This window comes from Vicugna pacos, unplaced genomic scaffold (assembly GCF_048564905.1).
Source record: "Vicugna pacos unplaced genomic scaffold, VicPac4 scaffold_192, whole genome shotgun sequence".
In the NCBI taxonomy this organism is placed as follows: Eukaryota; Metazoa; Chordata; class Mammalia; order Artiodactyla; family Camelidae; genus Vicugna; species Vicugna pacos.
This window is the reverse complement of record NW_027328871.1, coordinates 3,355,275-3,376,269: the sequence shown is the minus strand read 5'-3', so window position 1 is coordinate 3,376,269 and position 20,995 is coordinate 3,355,275.

Sequence of the window (20,995 nt, the reverse complement as noted above, 5' to 3'; positions counted from 1 at the left end):
AAGAGGGTTCCCTTTTCTCCACAGCCTCTCCAGCATTTGTCATTTGGGACTTGTGAATGATGGGCATTCTGACTGGTGAGAGGTGGTACCTCATTGTAGTCTAAGATGTGGTATATATATACAATAGAATACTACTCAGCAATAAATAAGAATAAAATAATGACATTTGCAGCACCATGGATGGACCAGAGATTGTCATACTAAGTGAAGTAAACCAGAAGGAGAAAGGAAAGTGATACCATATGATATCAGTTATATGTGGAATCTAAAAACATGACACAAAAGAAATTATTTACCAGACAGGAACAGACTCACATAGAAAACAAACTTATGGTTACCAGGGTGAAAAGGTGGAGGGAGGGAAAACTTGGGAGTTTGGGATTTGCAGATACACATTACTATATATGTAAAATAAAAAACAAATTTCTACTGCATAGCACAGGGAACTATATTCAATATCTTGTAATAACTAAAATGGAAAAGAATATGAAAAGAAATGTACTTGTATGAATGAATCACTGTGCTGCACACCAGAATTTAACACAATGTTGTAATCTGATTATACTTCAATTAAAAAAAATTTACTTTGAGTTATAAAAATATCTTTCAGTGACATTTTTCTTTACACCACATATATATACATATTTGTATAAATGTATATATGACTATATAATTGTCTAAATATATTGCACAATTTTTGGTCTCAATAGAGTTTAGTAAACAGCTGTGTTAATCATAATTAACCTTCCTGGTCTTCATTCCACAAAAGTGAACACGACTCCTGAGCTTGCACCCGAGGGCCCTGGGATATTCAGATTATTACTTTCATTTCACCTGATAGTTACAGTTTTTTATCACGTGTTGCCTGGTACAAATCAATTAAAATCATACTGCTTCACCTTTAATTTACCTGCAGTCTGAATGCAGTAGCAGCCTGACTGTGGGATTAGAGCTTTGTGACACCCCAATGCTCAAGGTGTTTATCTCTGTTTGCTCCTTTTTCAGAGAGACATGAACTTAATATGTACACACAGAAATTGATGAATTATCTTGTTTCTTCTAAGACCATACTGAGTTTGAACTCTGGAAGAAGATGATACTGTTTGTTGAACTCCACAGGTGACTTGTACCCAGCAAAACTAGAAACGCATTGTTACCAAAGTGCACATTTTGACTATTGGAAGTTTTATATATTTCAAGATTTTAAAGAATTTTTAAACACTTTCAAATAATTTTTGACAGCATGGATAGTGAAGATATTCACAAATGTCTATTTGAAATCTCTTTTCTCCCTTGTACATTAATCACTACTGTGATTTAGAGTAATCACAGGACTTTATCACTACTAATAAAATGTGTTACAATTTTACCATTTTTCCATTTAGCCCTGATGGTAAAAAAACAAACACACAAACAGTGAGTCACCAGAAGTCAGCTTACAAATTAAGTAGCTCTCATTCTCCTTGGTTTCTTTCAAAACCTCAGTTGGTCGGATGCTCAAAGAATTCCTGAGCAGTCTTTTCTCATTTGATTCTAACAACTGTAGGCCAGAAACCAAGATACCTTAAATACATAAATATATAAAGATGTGGTTTACCTCAAATGTCTAAAGCTCCAGAGTTCTTCTACCAGAGGCAATCTAAGCTTAAATTAATTGAAAAATCAGGAAGGAAGTAGTTATCAAACAATACAGAATTTTTTTTAGAGATAATGATCTGCTTTTCCCCTCAAAAAGAGTAAATGTATCAACTATAATACAACCTTCCCCAACACAAACCAAAATAGATTCCAAAAATCCATCTCATACTCATCATACTTTTATATGAGTATTAAAATATGCTTCCCCCCCAAAGTTACTTGTAATTTTTTTCTCGTGGTTGACTGGTGATCTTAAAGATTCTATTTAAAGATAACATTTTTAAGGAATCTGGCAACCTACTGCTCTAATGTTGACATGACTTCTCTACATAGAAGTCAGTCCCTGAAAAAGGAGACTGAAAACCTGGAGAAGAAAGCAACTGAGTGAAGCTGATTGGAGTGAGTGACACAGGAGAGGGTGTAGAGGCCCCCAGGGAGGACCTGGAGGGTCCTTGCTGCTCAGGAGAGCCAGTGGTGCCTCTCTCCCCAGCTCTGTGCTGGTGGCAAATTGGTCGCTTTAAACTGGCCACGGTACGTGGTAGGTCAGAAATGCTACAAATCAAGTCTGCCTTTCTTTCTTTTCTTCTTTTTTTCTTCCTTCCTTTCTCTCTCTCTGTCTTTCCTTTTCCCCTCTCCAGAGCCAACTCTTAAAGATTTACAAGCACACTCCTGAATCCAAACCCTGTTAGAGTAGTTTCTGAAAAAGACTCAAATACATTTTCTTTAGGTTTATAAAGCATTAAGTGATAATCTCACTTAGAATGGTGATGAGTAGAATGAATAAGGAAATAAGAATGAGTCAAAATCAATAGTAGTCGCACCACTTTGACTTTAGATGGTAGACCACAGTTTATTTTTTAATTCATTCACTTAATCACCTCCGGCTTGGTGCTGTGTATCCTGCATGCCAAATGCTATGACTGAGTCCAAGAGTTTTGAAGATGAGTAAGAAAAACCTGCCACTCAAAGAGCTCACATCTGAAGGAAAACTCACATAAACAGAGAATATGTATTAAACCCAAATGTAGAGATGTGCTTGGGATATTGTAAGAATACCAAAAAGAGAACCCGTAACAGTGTAAGAAGTTTATGACAGACTTCTAGAGGGCACAGCATCTAACTTTTCAATGAAGCTCCTTGGAATGTAGGTACTACAATGTATACAGTTTATTAAATCAGTAACAAAGAAATGGTTCCTTCCACCTAAAATCCTAAATTCAACAGCATATATTTAAGATGCCTAACTGTATCAAAACAAAAACACCACTCCAGTCTAAAACAGATCTCAGCTCTCTTTGAATCTAAGTATATATCCATCACAATATCATGGCATTTTCTGTGTTCAAATTGTCAAAGAGAACTTGATTTGTTCTCAGACTATGAAACAGAAGGTGCATGTAATGGAAAGAAAAGCAACTTTTTCAATGTAGGTTTTTTTTTTAATGGCTCAGAGAGTTATAACCCCAGGTATATATGCTTTAAGTTACATTTCCGCATATGCCAAAGAAAATATATTTTGTACTTGGCATACGAGAGGAATTTACAAGACCTTAGTTGAAGAAATGATAAATTCTTTAAAATGTTGTCAAAAAGTAATTCAAATACTGGAATGCACAGGCCATGTCTAGACTGCATCAGATGCTTTGTGAGGATATCCAGAGGTACTATTACTGCCTTTGCAAACAATCAAAATTAATTGTAGTTTTTGTTAAGTCATTCACACTGGCAGTGATAAAGTCCATTTTGGACCACTGGCCATTGAGTACTGACACCAGAGAAATCATCTGAAAATCTGAGGTCTAAGGAAGAGAATATTTTTGTCTGTATCTGAGGCCGTCCAGCTTGACTAAAATGAATGTGATACTGGTTAGACCCCGAGACATGGCTTCCAGTCATGCCATTTCATGAAAGCTCATTTTCCTCAACTAGTTTGTGTTGAGCATCTGTCACTGAGGTGTCATTAGTAAATTTCTAGAATGTTCCCCACTGTAATTTTCCAGGGGTGAGGCATAAAACATAGAGAAGATACAAAAAAATGGTTCTTAAAAATAAGTATGTCAATAAACTACACATATTTGAGATGTACAACTGGATGAATTTTGATAGATGTACATGCCCATGAAACCAGCACACAATCAAGATTGCTAACATTTCCATCACTCCCCAAGTGGTGCAGTTTCAAAATCCTAATTTATACAGGAACTATACAACAATAAATGTGTTTTAAAATATATAAATATACCTGTCAGAGGATCATCAACTTAGTAGATGCCATGGAGCTATTCATAGGGATAAACATGATCAGAGCTGCCATATAGAAAATTAAAATAGTGATCTTGGTCATTATTATGTAATAGTGAAAACATGCCAATTGGGTTCACTAGGATGAGAGGATTATACAAAAGAGAAGCAAATTTAAAAATGGAAATCGTAACTAAGAGCTGGAGAGTGGCTTTGCATTTTCAAAATACTGTCAGAAGCATCATCTCATTTAATCCTAATAAATTCTCTGTTAAAAAAAGAATTATTTTGACGACTGCACTGCATGTGAAGTTCAGAAATGTAATTTAAGTCACTTGAAGACACAGGAGTAAAAAGAGCTAGACTGGAAATTTAATCAGCAATATTTATACCCCAAAGTATAGATGCCTGATCGTATGAGATGGTTTTTCAAGAAAATTCCTTCAGCTTACCTGATATGAGCCATTTGACCATGAATGGACAATGAAAGTTACCTCTGATCACCAGAAGTATTTTCCTGAAAAACATGGCAGGTGGTGGGGTGTTCTGGCCCATTCAGATTAAGCCTAGGGCCCCAGGGCAGGGACTGTGGCCCCTTATTAATATTCAATCATGAATTCCCTCTTTTTCTTTTGAAATACAAAGGAAAACATGATAAATTTCTTCCTCAGTTCTTTGCAGGAAATAGACAAGAAGGCTTCCAAAGCAAAAATCGTAAGCAAGTGATTCTATAGAACTTCCTTCTCTTTCAGTATAGGGATGCTGGATAATTCCTGAATGTAGGGGAGAAAATATTACTGTGTGAAGGAAGATTTATTCCCTGGTAATAGCAGGGAATTTCCTTGAGACTATCTAAGAACAGCGATGTTGTGTAACGTGACTTCTATACTTCCTGGTATTTGTAAGTGAGGTCTGGCTTTTGAAAATGTTGGCTCAGTGACAAGGAGGGTATGAAACTCAACTTTAGTTCAATTTATTGAGCACTGGCTACGTCCAAAGGTGCAAAAGTTACAGGGCAGGGACAGGTTCAGTTCTGAATCTTACTTCTTTGTGGAGAAACTCTAATTTTTGCCCAAACGAGAATATACAGATTCAGAGCTCTGTTCTTTAAAATGTCACATCACAGCAGCAGTGCCTCCATCTGAGAACCAATTTGGCGAGGCTGATTGGCGGAAAGGCCGGAGATCAGGGTGGACTCTCACACACAGAGCAGCAACCACAAAAATGAGCTGGACACCTACACTGGAGACAGGTCCACATTCCCTGCAGGTGAGCTTGGTTAAGTATGGACCCACAGATTTCTAACGTCTGGAGGCTGGCTCGGTCATCACTACTGCACTAACTGGAGCTGATTTATTATTGCACCAGCTTTGGTTCCTGCTTTAAAGCAGAGGTTTTTCTAACTGCTATACTGAGGTCACTGTGTATAATTTAAGGGCTAGGGAATAATACTTCTAAGTGGAGCAAAATATTTAACACAAACAAAATTTCAGTTTGCATATAATTAAAGTGTAACACTAGAGATTCTGAAACTGGTAAGGGGACATTTTAATTAAGTTGTTTCATGCTCAAAGGAAGATTGGCATCAGTTTCATTAAAGGTTTTACAAAGCTCCCCTCGTCCATTCTGGTTTTCTGTTGATGTTCTTACCTTCATCTTCCTCGCATTTCACAATGTCTTGAGTTATTCAGGCTCAGTGTTTAAATAGGGGTAGAGCGTTACTGAGAAGAGACAGTAATAAATGGAAATTGGTTCTTGAATTTTTCATCCTAACCAGAACTATATTTCCCAGAACTTCTCAGCCAAACAGTGAGCTTGTTCTATTTCTGGAAAATTTACATTCTTTTTTTTTTTTACTTTAGATGTTTTTTTCAGTTACAACACCTTAAAGATCAAAACCTATATATATATTGAATTTTTTTCATATTCTCGGCACTGTTCTAGTTGTGTCAGGAATTCAAAAAGATGAAACCGAGGCCATGACCTCAAGCCCTGGCAATCTAACTGGGGCTGATTAGCATTGTGCAGGGAATAAAGACCAGGAAACAAGGCGGAAAGTTAGTGGTTAAGTCATGCTTATGACATGCGTTCCCCCAGCAAACATTCACAGGGCATATTGTTTCAGATGCTCTTCTAGGGGCTGTTCATACAAAACTGAACAAAACTGATGAGATACCTGTTCCAGCATGGCTTAAAATGCAGTAGAGCAGACAGTAAGCAAGGTAAAAAGTAAATATATTAAAAAGAAAGCTAAGCAGGAGCATTGAGGAAGAAAGTGTTACTGGGCAAGTCAGGGTCAGTTGAGGAATCTCTGCAGGGCACTCAGTGAAGGACTCACTGGGTAGAAATCTGAAGGAAATGAAGGACTGAATTGGCCATAGAGGTACCTGGAAAAGCACATTCGGGCAGCAGGGATGTCAAGTGCAAATGTCCTGTGGCAGGAATATGTTTAAAGGGGCACAATAGTAGATGAAGCAAAGACAGAGGGAGCATTGGATTATGGGGTGCCAGATCATTAAATGTAGTTCATTGTAAGAACTTTGGTTTTCACTTGGTGTGAGACAGCTTTGAGATAAGAAGGGACAGAAATCAAGTGGTCGGTAGATAGTGTAAGAAATTAATAAACAGAAACCTCACTTAAGTAGAGCCGGGAGACCAGCAGGGGTGCTCTCAGGCAGAACCCAACAGGAAGAAGGAAGTCTCCACTTCTTTCCTAGCAAGGACTCAGCCATTGAAAAGCCATGGGCTCTTTGTTTACTGCAGCACCCCCCAACTTCCTTTCCCCTCTATAAAAGCGGCTCCTCCCCTTGCCCTGTGGAGACTTGCATGTGGCTCCCAAGACTGCAGACCCTGATTTGTAATTCTCTGCTGACTCCAAATAAACCATCTTTGCTGGGGAAATGTCTGGCAGTCTGTTTCAGGATAGGAAAAAGGATAACTTCAGGATTTGAAATTGGAACCGGATTTTGATAGGCGGATAGTGTGACTTAGTGTATTATTATGAATAAAAATCTCAATCTGAGCAAAGACATGGTTGAGACCTTTAGAGGCCTTCAAGGTAAGGTGCCTACTTTGCCCTGAATTGAGAAAACCTCCTGGGATGGGATAACAACTGTGGAACTAAACTACTGATGGCCTCGAAAGATATGAAAAGAAACTTGCATGTGATAAGAGAGAAGAGTTCAGAATCTTGGAAGTTTTTGACCTCCAGACTTTGAATACATTGGAGAGAGACCAGAGCAGGACAAGAGACAAGAGGAAAAATAGAGAAAAAAGAAAACTGATTTCTACAGCAGTTTGAAAAATCAAACTTCGATTCCTTGCCCTCAGTGTACTTTGAATTTCGCCCCCGGTTTGTGAATGTCAGTGCTTCTGTATGGATGGAGCCATTGATAATGGTAATCTAGTATGAAGAATGTGGTAACGTGTGAACATTTACTGCAGTGGAGTAACCTCAGGCTAACCCCCGCTGATCATTCAGTTGTCCACATTTTGAGAGGAGACAATGTTTTGAAGCCTTTTTTTCTAACAGTAAAATAATAATAATAAAAAAGGACTTTAATGTTTGCCTCCTACTGCTTCTCTGACATGGAAAGATTTTCACACAGGTTGATACACGAGGTAAAAATAAAAATTGTTTTTGCCGAGCCATTGGACTGCAAAATGCAATAAGTTTCTAACTGGCCACACTAGACCAGTGTTTATGACTGTGGGGGACTTGCTGATGGCAGGGTATTCTCTTAGGTGAGTGGGGAATTTGGGAAATTCTATTTTCTATATGTGACCTTTAGCAAGTATAGAAGATGAGAGAAACATTCTTTTCAACCTTGACTGGTTTTGCAAAGTAATCCCCATTAACTGAGTTGTCACTGTCAGTGGATGGTTAAGCTAACTGAAGTCAGTTTACATACGTGAGCTGGAAAGTTTCATTTTCTGAGCCAAAATCAAAAAGGTGTAAGGGAGCATTTTGTGAATAAAGAGCAACAGTGTTTCAAATATGTTTTATGAATTGCTGGTGATCTATTCATGTCAACACTTAGTTGTTGTTACTGGCTTAAATGAGTCAAATCTGGCATGGAAATATACAGCAATGCCCTGATTACAACACACAGTCATTTACTGATGGGGAGAAACAGAAAGCAAGGGTCTAAGACAAGGTTCCTTGAACTGCGGCCCATGGACCAAATCTGCCCCCCTCCAGCTTATTTTTATAAATAAAGTTTTATTGAAATACAGCCAACTGCATTCATGGCTGCATTGCTGATGGCTGTTTTTCCAACACCATGGCAGAGCTGAGTAGTTGCTATAGAGATTCCCTGCACCCAGAGCCACATGTGTGATTACTATGTGACTTTTCATACAAAAAATTTGTTGTGTCCATTCTTTTAAGAGAAGCCAGGGGCCTCATGAAACAGCTGTGAGTGTGGTTGTTTACAGAGAGCTTCTGTGAACATCCACCATCATTCAACGTCTGATTTATTAGTAAAAGTAAAAATAGATTTTCCCAAATTCTGTAGCAGTAACGTTTTTGGTTGCCTTAGGAAGAGGTGTATTTATTTTTACGGACCAGACTAATACCAACACAACGAGTTAGCAACACACCAAACAATTGTTAACACTCACGTTTCTTGACCAAGGCAGTAAGTCATCTTTTTGTTCTCAGTGCCTTTTATTATAATAGTGTTGTTTTCAAGCTACATGAAAGAAAACTGCTGCTTGCTGCCTTCACAATGGAAAGGCAATTTACTTTTTTTTTGTATTTCTTTTTATTGAAATATAGTCAGTTTACAATGTTGTGTCAATTTCTGGTGTACAGCACAATGTTCCAGTTATACATAAATATACAAATATTTATTTTCAAATTCTTTTACACCATAAGCTACTATGAGGTATCAAATATAGTTCCCTGTGCTATACAGTATCAACCTGTTTATCTATTTCATATATAGTAGTTAGTATCTGCAACTGTCGAACTCCCAGTATATTCTTTCCCACTCCCTCCCCCCAGTGACCATTAGTTTGTTTTCTAAGTCTGTGAGTCTGTTTCCATTTCATACATAAGTTCATTTGTCTTTTTTACATTCCACATATAAGTGATATCATATGGCATTTTTCTTTATCTTTCTGACTGACTTAACATAGAATGACATTCTCCAGGTCCATCCATGTTGCTGCAAATGGCATTATTTCATTCTTTTTTATGGCTGAGTAGTATTCCATTATATATATATATACCACAGCTTCTTTATCCAGTCATTATAGATGAGAAATTCAGATCTATTACATGCCACATATACCAACCATTTATTTAAAAATTGAAATTTGTTGTGTTTACTGAGGAGATTATCCATTTTCTCTCTTTTGGAGAAAAGCTTTATATGCCTCTGTCTCATGCATGAAAACTCAGCAGACATCACACTTTACAAACAGAAGAGAAAAACTTGAATTGTGCCATCAGGTGATGGAAAAGCTAATTTCAGTTACCAAGTACATCAGCTATTTTTATTATTGCTGGCAGAGCTGTCACAGCCTTTGTTTAAAAAACTGAATTGATGAGTAATAAAAAAGTCAATTTTCATTTGTTTCAAGATAATTGTGAAATTTTTTTGAAGGAACTGAGCTTCTTTCCATTTTTGCAACAGATTTTAATTCTAATGTAATAATCAGCTAAAATAGCAGGAATGGTTGAGAGTAGCTTTTCTCAGACTATGTGGTCTCAGAACACATTCCCATTCAAAACTTAGAGCTTGAAGGAGTGTTTTGTTTATGTCAATTGTATCTACTATTGGTGTTCATACTATTAGAAATTAAAACTGGGTAACTTTAAAATATTTATTAATTCATTTTTAATTCTAATTGTGGTAAAGTACACTTACCCTAAAATTTGCAATGTTAACCATTTTTGAGTGTACAGTTTAGTAGCTTTAAGTATATTCATATTGTTTTGTATTATTAATTTATTTTTAAATGACAATAATCCACACTGTACATAGTGATATAAACATTTTTAATGCAAAATGACGATTCATTTATTTTTAAAAGATAAATACAAAGATTTTTCTCCCAACATCTATAAAGATAAAAGTGGCATTGTTTTACATGATTTTTGTAAACATTTCTTTAATGTTCTGGCTTAATAGAAGATGCTGGATTCTCTTATCTGCATTTGCATCCACTATAGCACAGTACGTTTTTTGGTGGAATTATATGAAGAGATGTGGACTTGGTATAAATATGTAGTTAAAAAAAGAAGAATATTTTAATAGACTTTCCAAATAATTGTGGATTTGTCATGTAGCCTGCACTGTGCACATGAAACAGAATAAAAATATGAAAGGCAAATGATATCTTTGTATACTGAAAAATAATTTTGACCCCCCGAGGTCCTCTGTAAAGGACCCTCATGGGTCCTCAGACAATTACCAGTCTGGAGTATATAGCACTGTGCAAATTATGATACGACTTCTTGGAGGCAGGGGGTTAACACCAAACACTGTAGTTACTTAAAAATCACGTTTTTAATTTTTCAAGAAATTGTGGTAAAAAAAACACATTACATAAAATTTACCATTTTAAACATTTTTAAGTGTAGAGTTCAGTACAGTTTAACAGTACTAACTATAGTCCCATCATTGTGCAACAGATCTCTAGAGCTTTTTCATCTTGCAAAACTGGTACCCAGAGGCTGTATATCCAACATGCACAAGAATAAAGTTGAACCCTTACTACCTGCTCTATTTACTGATTTCACAAGTGACATCTTTTATAGTGTGTAACATTAACAGAGATTTATAGCTACTTCTATGATTTTATCTATTAAATTATGTACAGAATAAAAAGTGATATAACTATCAACACTACAATGCTACAGGATTATTTACTTGTGTATATATCTCCTTTACCACATAGCCTTATAATTTTATATGTTTTTATGTTTCTGTCTAGCATCTTTTCATTTCTACTTGAAGGAATACTTTTAGTGTTTCTGCTAGGGCTAGGGCAGTGATGATGAATACTCTCAGCTTTTGTTTATCTTGGAAAGTATTAATGTCTCCATTTTTTTCTAGTTTCATAAAGGTATAACTGACAGATAAATATTGTATATATTTAAGGTATATGACTTGACGTTCAATATACATATACTTTATGAGGTAACCACCACACTCAAGTTAACGAATATATCCATCACTTCACATAGATTTCATTTTAGTGTATGTGGTGAGATTACCTAAGACTTGCCCTTCCATCAAAGTTCAAGTATGAAACGAAGTGTTAACTATAGTTACCATGCTTTACATTAGGTCTCCAGAACTTATTGATCCTAATTAACTGAAACTTTATATCCTTAATCAAAATCTCCCTGTTCCCTCTCTCCCTGGTCCCTGGCAACCACCATTCTCTGTTCTGCTTCTATGAATTTGACTATTTTAGTTTCCACATATGAGTGAGATCATGGAGCATTTGTCTTTCTGTGTCTGACATATGTCACTTAGGTGTATGTCTTCCAGGTTGATCCATGTTGTCACAAATGGCTAGATTTCCTTCTTTTTTTAAGACTGAATAACATTCATTTGTGTGTGTATCATTTGCACATATACAATTATATGTATATAAATAAAACATGAATGTATATATACATCCACACATATTAAAGTTGTTTGTTCATTAGCACAAATTTGTTTATTAATATTTGTCTGTTGACACATGTTTAAGTTATGTTCAAATTTGGTTATTGTCAAAGATGCTGCAATTAATATGGGAGTGCAGATATTTCTTCAAGATACTAATTTCATCTTTTTAAAAAATATATAACCAAAAGTGGATTCCTGGATCTATCTGTAATTTTTTGAAGAACTCCCATTCTGTCTTTGTAGGGGTTGTACCAATTTACATTCCCACCAACAAGATACAAGGATTCCTTTCCTCCACATCTTCACTAACACTTATCATTTGTCTTTTTGATAATACCCATTAACAATGTTACCAAGAACACACACTGGGGAAAGATAGTCTTTTCAATAAATGTTGCTGGCAAAGCTACATGCAGAAGAATTAAACGGGATTCTTACACACCTTTTACAGAAATCAACTCAAAATGGATTAAAGACTTAAATGTAAGATGTGAAAATTTAAAACGACCAAAATAAAACATTGAGTAAAGTCTCTTGGCATTGGTCTGGACAATTTTTTTTTGGATATGACCCCCAAAACACATGAAATAAAAGCAAAAAATAACAAGTGGGATTGCATCAAATTAAAAAGCTTCTGCACAGCAAAAGAAGTAAACAGCATGAAACGTCAGATTATGGAACTGAAGAAAATATTTGCAAACATGTATCTGATTAGGTGTAAATATCCAAATATATAAAGAACTCTTACAGCTTAGAAGCCAAACAGTAAATAACCTGATTTAATAATGCAGAAAGACTTGAGTAGTCACTTCTCCAAAGAAGACATACAAGTGGTCAACAGGTATAGGAAAGGGGCTCAATGGCATTAATCATCATGAAAATGCAAATATCTGTCATTCTGAAGGACAGTTTACTAGATGCTGTATTTTTGGTTGGTGTTTTTGTTTTTGTCTTCTTTTAGTATTTTGAATTTATCAACCCATACCCTTCTGGTCTGCAAGATTTCTGCTGAGAAATCCATTGATAATCTTATAGAAGCTCCCTTGTATGTAATGAATCATTATTCTTTTGCTGTTTTCAAGATTCTCTTTTTGATTGTGATTTGCCAGTTTGATTATAATCTGTTGGTGTGAGTCTCTTTGGATTTATGTTCATTGGAATTTGTAGAGTTTCTTGAATTTGCACTTCCATTTCCTTCCTCAAGTTTGTAAAGTTTTGATCATTATTTATTCAGATAGGCTCTCTGTTTCTTGCTATTTCATATGCATCATGAATTTATTGCTTTCCTGGCATTATTTCATAGACTCTTAATTTCTCTTGTGTTTCTTCATTTTTTTTCTTTTAGTATCTCTGATTCAATATTCAAGTGACCTGTCTTTAAGTCTGATTCTCTCTTTTTCATGATATCTGCTTCTGAATCTCTCTAGAGAAAATGTCAATTTAGTTATTGCATTCCTTAGCATCAGAATTTCTATTTGGTGCTTTTTCATAGTTTCTGTCTCTCTTGATATTCCCAATCTGTGCATTCATTGTCATCATGATTGTATTTAGTTGTCTATCCAAGTTGTCTTTAGCTTATCGAGCATCTTTAAGACAGTTATTTTGAATTCCTTGTGAAATATTTGCAGATCTGTTTCTGTATAGTCAGTTTCTGGAGATTTATTTTGTTCATTTGATTAGGCTACTTCCCCCAGCTTCTTTGTATACTTTGTGGTATTTTGTTGAGATTTGGGCATTCGAAAAAACAGATGTGATTATAGCAAAGTTGCAGGATATAAGGTTGATATACAAAAGTTAATTGCCTTCCTATATGCCAGCAATGAACAAGTATAATATGGCATTAAATCCACAATATCATTTATATTAGTAACCAATAAAATGAAATACTTAGGTATAAATTTACCTAAGATTTACAAGATCTATATGAGGAAAACTACAAAATACTTACAAAAGAAATCAAACAAGACCTTAATAAATGGACAGGATGACTCAGTATTTTCAAACTGTTAGTTCTTCCTCCCAATCAAAATCTCAGCAAACAATTTCATGGATATATATATAGAAACTGACTTTAAAGTTTATATGAAGAGGCAAAAGACCCAGAACATCCAACACAATATCACAGAAGAATGAAGTTGGAAGAGTGACACTCTCTGACTTTAAGACTTACTATAAAGCTACAGTAATCGAGGCAGTGTGGTTTTGACAAAGTAATAGACAAAAGAATCAATGGAGCACAACAGAAAGCCGAGAAACAGACCCACATAAATATAGTCAACAGCTCATCAGTGAAGAAGCAACGGCAAATGGCGCTGGAATAGCTGGACATCCACACTTTGAAAAATGAATCTAGACATTGACCTTAGAGCCTTCACAAAAAATAACTCAAAATGGATCACAGGACTAAATGTAAAACAACAGACCTACTAGGTAAATATAAAATAAAAGTCCTAGAAGATAATATAGGAGGAAGTCTCAATGACCTTGGGTATGGCAATGCAATACCCATGGCATGATTTGTAAAATAAATAGTTGACAGGTTGGATTTTATTAAAATTAAAAACTTCTACTCTGTGAAAGACAGTGTCAAGAGAATGAGAAGATAAGCCATACACTGGGAGATGACATTGGCAAAGACATGTCTGATAAAAGAATGGTACCCAAAACATTTGAAGAACTCTTAAAACTCAGTAAGAACACAAACCAATTAAAAAATGGGTCAAGAGCCTTAACAGACACCTCACCAAAGAAGATGTACAGGTGGCAATAAGCACATGAAAATATGCTGCATATCATATGTCATCAGGGAAATGCAAATCAGAATAGCAATGAGATATGATTACACACTTATTAGAATGGCCAAAATCCAGAACACTGACAACACCAAATGCTGGCAAGGATGTGGAGCAACAGGAACTCCCATTTGTTGTTGGTGGGACCTCAAATTAGTATAGCCACTTTGAAAGATAGTTTTAGCAGTTTCTTAGAAAACTAAACATACACTTTCCATGTTATCTGACAATCACATTTCTTGGTATTCACCCAAAGGATCTGAAAACTTATGTCCACACAAAAACCTGCACACAGATTTTTATAGCATATTTATTCATAATTGCCAAAACTTGGAAGCAACCTTGGAAGATGTCCTTCATTAGATGAATGGATAAATAAACAGCTGTATGTCCAGACAATGAAATAATATTCAGCACTAAAAAGAAATGAGCTATGAAGCCATGAAAATACATGCAGAACTTCAAATGCATATTCCTGTGAAAGAAGCTAATTTGAAAATGCTATGTTCTGTAAGATTCCTATATATTTTGGAAAAGGCAAACTATGGAGACAGTAAAATTATTGATTACCACAAGTTGGGGGTCGGGGGATAAATAGATTGAGCACAGAGGACTTTCAGGGCAGCGAAAATATCTGTAGGCTACATAGTGATTGATAGTTGTCATCACACATTTGTCCAAACCCACAGAATGTACAATACCGAGAGTGACCTGTGATGTCAATGATGTCTGGTTAGGATGTGCCAGTGTAGTTTCACCAGGTTTAACAAATGAACCGCTCTGATGGGGGTTGTGGATAACGGGGGAGGCTGTGCATGTGTGGGGGCAGGGGGTATATGGGAAATCTCTGTACTTTCCCTTCAGTTTTTCTGTGAGCCTAAATCTGCTCTAAAAGAAATAATGTCTTAAAAATTTTTTTTTAATTACAAACAAACAAACCAACAGCCACACCTCTCAGTTTTACTGTCTTCATACCTTCACTCAGGGGAAGACCTTGACTGTAAGCTTGGCTGGAGATTTGGGGAGTACCTAAAACCTTTTCTGAAGCTGTATCTTTTCTGAGCTTGTGCGAATATTCCCCAGCTAAAGAAGTTTACCCCCTTCTCTGGATCGTGTAAGCTCTTGCTCCTCCTTGGTGTCCATCTGCAGTAAGGTGGTCTCTCCGATTGTGTCTTTGTGGCCCTCAACCTGGCCCCAAACTGCCAATCATGTTGGTGCTCTGAGTCAGGCCAGATGAGACCCATCCCTTGGGTAGCCCTCTGGAAAGCTGGACCATTGACTCACAGTGCACTCTTCTTTTTCTCTTCTGAGTAGAGAGATGAGCCTGGGGGCTGGCGATTTTATCCAGATCAGGCTTTGCTGTGACAGGGTGTGGTGGGCAGATGCAAGGAACCTTCCTCCTGGCTTCTGCCCAGTGCCTTCTGGCTTTGCACTCATCCAGGGAGCTGCAATATCTTACCTGGTTTCTGGCGTTCTCCCAAAGGCACTTTGGGCCATATGTTGTTAACTCCATGCTTCTGTAGGGGAACCTGGGCCTGAAACTTCCTACTCCACTATCTTGCTGATATCACTCCAGTAAATCTCTTTTGAAATATACATTTTTACTGCAAAGGAATCTAATAGTGTAGTTATGAGTAGAATTTCCTAAAGAATTTTTTTTAAACTTTCAAAAACACCTTTTGCTTAAAATACATTTTGGCTCATTTAATCTTTTTTTAAACCCTTAGTGTGCTTGACTAATTTTAGAAATCAGCAAAGACATTTTTTATGAAACATCACATAAGTCAATAGGAGCATTACATTATTAATATCTATTTTCAGTGGCCATGATTGGCTTATTATTCTTCCTTTGCCTGTTATAATGTCCAATATATCATCATGAAGAGAAGCAGTATTCAAAACCTAATAAATTTTGTTATGCTTTAAGTGGCTACAATTGAAAAAGTAAAAACATTTTCCAGCATGACTTAGTTTCAGATGTGCAGGTGAAAAAGGAGATAGCATACTAAAGCACTCAGTCAGTTTTAATTCCCAAGAGAATTTTACTCAGGGTCATTTGTCTCTCTCTTTTTTTTTTTTTTGCATAAAAACATATGTAAGGAAAATTAAGCAATGATGTGTTTTTAAAAGAATTACAATCTAAATTGAATAATTGCTTTTCTTTAAAAGAAACATAGTGTATTGAGAAATTCATAGCTCTGATAATAGTTGGTCAATATTGTGCTTCTTTGCCCAAATATAAAAACATTAACACTAATGAATTTATTGAGCATTCTTTATGGACAAGGTCTTCAGGACTGCTGGAGGGTATTTCTCTACCATCACTTTGGCAATGACCAAAGAAAATTAAAATTTGATTTTTTTTCTGATAAGTAAAGCACATAGAATTACTACTTCTGACCATGCCAAGGTATGCAGATATTTTATATTTAGAGTAAAATATTTCAAAAAAGATACTTTTCTAGAGTAACATTTTTTTGAGCCAAAGAATAAGTCTCCAAATGCATTCCCATTGGACACACTTGAGTATTCCTGCTTTTAGGGATAAATCCATTGGTTAAGTGGATTAAGATATAAATAACAGATCAAGACCAACTCGAATAATGATATGTAAGACAAGGATATTTAGAATTCGGACTTACAGGAAGTTTTGTATGTCTTTAGAAAACATGCTTTTCAAATTCAAGGTGACATCTACAAATATCAGCAATAATGGATATAAATGACAGATTTTTAAAATTTTGACTTTCAAAGTTTTATACCCTTTATGCTTGCATGCTTTATCTCTTTATCTCTAAATAAGTATGTCTGTCTGTTTTCACATCTACTTATCTGTCTCTGCAATATGTCTATTACTCTACTTCATCTAAAAATAGTTTTGGGAGCATGTATAAGAAATATTTCAGTCAAGAGCTGGGCACTGCAGGACATTTACCAGGTTGGAAGTCCTGTCGCAAATATTTTTCTAAGTTCTCATGAACAGAATCCCTTCAATCTCTTTGCTCATTTTCTGAAGAGTGAATGCAAGTCTGACAAATATTTGATGAAAATATGAATATTTGGTGAGCGTAATTGGGGGTAGGTGGAGAATGAGAGATTTGTTTGGTAATTAATCTCTACATTTGTTCTACAAATTTTGTCAAGGATTGAAGCAGAATGACAGATAGTTTGGACTCTAATATTTGAGGGTGTGTTGGATATCTAGTATTATATGAGTTAATCATTGATTAAAATTTAATAAACCAAAGACTCAGAAAGAACTAGAAAATGATTCATTTCTCCAAACCGTTCCTCCTCCTGATGGAATGCTAATGTAAATTATCACCTGGAGCGAGGTCAGCCTGGTAACTACCCTCCTAGCATTGTTGGCTTAGCTCTCAGAGTTTGCCCTGTTAGATTTTCCCTCTTCCTGCCCAGATGTTACTTCACTGATCAGCCTATGTCTTTTTGGCTCATCTTAAGCCAAGTGAAATATCGCAGGACCACCATCAGGGTAAGATGTCATAATAACAATTATAGTGCAAGATGGCAGTGCCAGACTTCCTTCAGTGCTTGAGATGGAGATCAAAGCAATGGAAACTTTGCTTGACTAAAATTGCTAAAATTCTTGAGGTTTTGGTGACTGTCTTGCTGGCTTATACTCTTTTAGCTTATTATGAAACGTCTCCAAACCCTTGATGTCACAGTGATTTTGCCAGGCAGCACAATGGGTCACACTCTGTTGCATGTCTATACACTTCTTGTGGGTCTACTTATTTCTGGAATTTCTTCACTTAAAAATCACAAAGGAATAATTTCCATTGCAGTCTTGAGTTTATGCTCATTTATTATAAAATACAGCTAGACACTTGCTGTGGAAACCAGTAAATCTCTGAAATGCCTTATGTTAAAGTAGAACAGAAATAAACTCATCTTTAGAAAAAATATGGCTCCTTAAGTGTATATGAGTTTCCTTTAAGGATGAAATAATCCACATTTCTTGTCCAGGAAATATTTTTAGGTTAAATCTTTATTCTTTTGGTGACTTGTTTCTGGGAAAAGACCAAGCCCTATCATACACTGAGCCACAAATGTCAAGTCAGATGCAGTGGGAGGCAACTTGCAAGAAGTTATGGTAACTGATAGAGCAGATCATAACATATAATAATTGCCACTCCCTTAGTTTACAAACATTTTCTGTTATATAGTTAACAGATTCATAAATCAATGCTGGCAAAACAAACAAACAACAACAAAAAACTAAAAACAGGATATTAAAAATTACCAAATTTTTTTGAATTTGGCAAAAGTCCAATATATCCAACATTATGTAAAATACAAATGCTGGCATACAAAACTGAAAACGTACTATTCATTCAGAAAGGGCATTTTTCACTGTACAACTTTACTATTGACTTAGTCATGTTCCTTTCTTCCATAGTTTGATGAAATGAATGGTATATTTGAAAAATTCGAATGAAATAAATAAGATATTAAGGTGCTTGTGATTGGAGTAGTGTGGATTATTAAAATGCAGCGTTTTACACTCTGAATCTAAAAAAGTATCACTTAATCTAATTAGCCACCAAAATACAGTGACATTTTTGTCCATCTATTACAGCATTACTCAAAAGTGATAAAGAGCTTTCAACTAAATTTGAAAAGCATGCTTGGGATAGTTTGGCTTAATAGGAAAGACTCTACAGTACATGTGAAGCCCCCTTTGATCCTCATAGGAGACATCCAAAAATACAGTCACTCCACAGGAAAGGAGAAACTAAGCATGAATTTCCTAATTTCAGAAGATGTGATCACATAGTCTGACAATATATAGGCTGACACTTAAAATGCATCCATTTGTGTGCTCAGGAATAAAATGTATGTGACATTTATACGTCTGAATGCCTGCAATAAAATAAAAAATATATATATATATATATATATACACACTACACTACTATTTATTTACTTATATGTTTATTTTAAAATAGTAGTAAAATAATAATTTAACTGACCACAAATAGTAGTATATGTGTATATTATTTTACCAATGCTATTAATACTATATGTAAATGTATATACACACAATATTTATGGCTAATTAAATTATTATTTTAAGTGTATATATATATATCTCACCTGTATGTATTACTATATAATGTTCAGTAAAAAAAAAGCTGAAATACAAAGTTAATATGTAGAATGATCACACTTTTGAGACATGGCATTTATTAGGATAGGATCGGCCATTTGGCAGTCAAAGACAGAGCTTTCAGTTTTGGATCACTCATACACACAAAGGCAGACAAGGGTCAGGGAACCCTTCTTCATCTTGAAGCCATGTCAGTGGCACATGTGGTCCCCAAGGGCACTGTGTTTAAGAAGGGAGGGGTGAAGGAGCTACACCAGCCCGAGCTGGCATGCCCAGAGGGTGAAGCATGTTTTGTCACCACATCCATCCTCCAGAACTGGACCCCAAGCCCACACACACATTCAAGAGATCCTAGGAAATGACAGGGATGCAGGAGCATCTGGTGAACACTAACTCTGCAACAAATGTACTACCTTTAGAGAATAAAATATTCTTTATGAAGGATGCTATTAACATCAAGATATTCATAGCTTTCTGAGTGCTTGATTATGGTTAAATTCAATTTGTACTTTTCTCCCCTTTCCCAAATACTCCATAATATATAATGTTTCCATAAAGTAATTTTAAAAGTATTGAAACTGCCAAGTAGTCATTGACTCCATGTCATATTATTATATATATTCTTTTCAAGTGCACATGGAACATTTTCTAGTATTGATCATGTAGTTGGTCACCAAAGAAGCCTCAACAACTTTAAGAAGATAGAAATTATCTCAAGCATCTTTACTGACCACAATGCCATGAAACTAGAAATCAACTAGAGAGGAACAAAGGAGAAAAAAAGGAAAGCATGGAGATTAAACAACATGCTATTAAAAAAATCAATGAGTCAATGATGAAATCAAATCAGCAGTTAGAAAATATCTTGAGACAAATGAAAATGAAAATACAACCACATGAAATTTATGGGACACAGCAAAGGCAGTGCTAAGAGGGAATTTTATAGTGATACAGGCCTTCCTCAAAAAAGAACAATCTCAAATGAACAATCTAACCCACCAGCTAAAAGAACTAGAAAAAGAAGAGCAAAAAACCAAAAAAGGCAGCAGAAGGAAGGAAATTATAAAGATCAGGGAGGAAATAAATAAAATAGAGATTAAAATAAACCATAGAAAAAACATCAGTCAAATCAAAAGCTGATGTTTCTGAAAAGTAAATAAAATTGACAAACCTCTGGCCAAACTCACAAAGAAGAAAAGAGAGAGAAGCACTAATAAGCAAAATAAGAAAGGAAAATGGAGAAATTACAACAAATAAAATAGAAATACAGAATATCATACAAGAATATTATGAAAAACTATATGGAACCAAAATGTATAATCTAGAGGAGATGGACAAATTTCTGGAAACATACAGTCCACCAAGACTGAACCAAGAAGAAACTGACCACTTGAACAAACCAATCACTGGAAATGAATTCAAATTAGCAATAAAAATTCTCCCTACAAATAAAAGTCCAAGACCAGACGGCTTCACCAGGGAATTCTACCAAACATACAAAGAAGAACACATACCAGTCCTTCTCAAACTCTTCCAGAAGAATGAAAAGGAGGGAATACTCC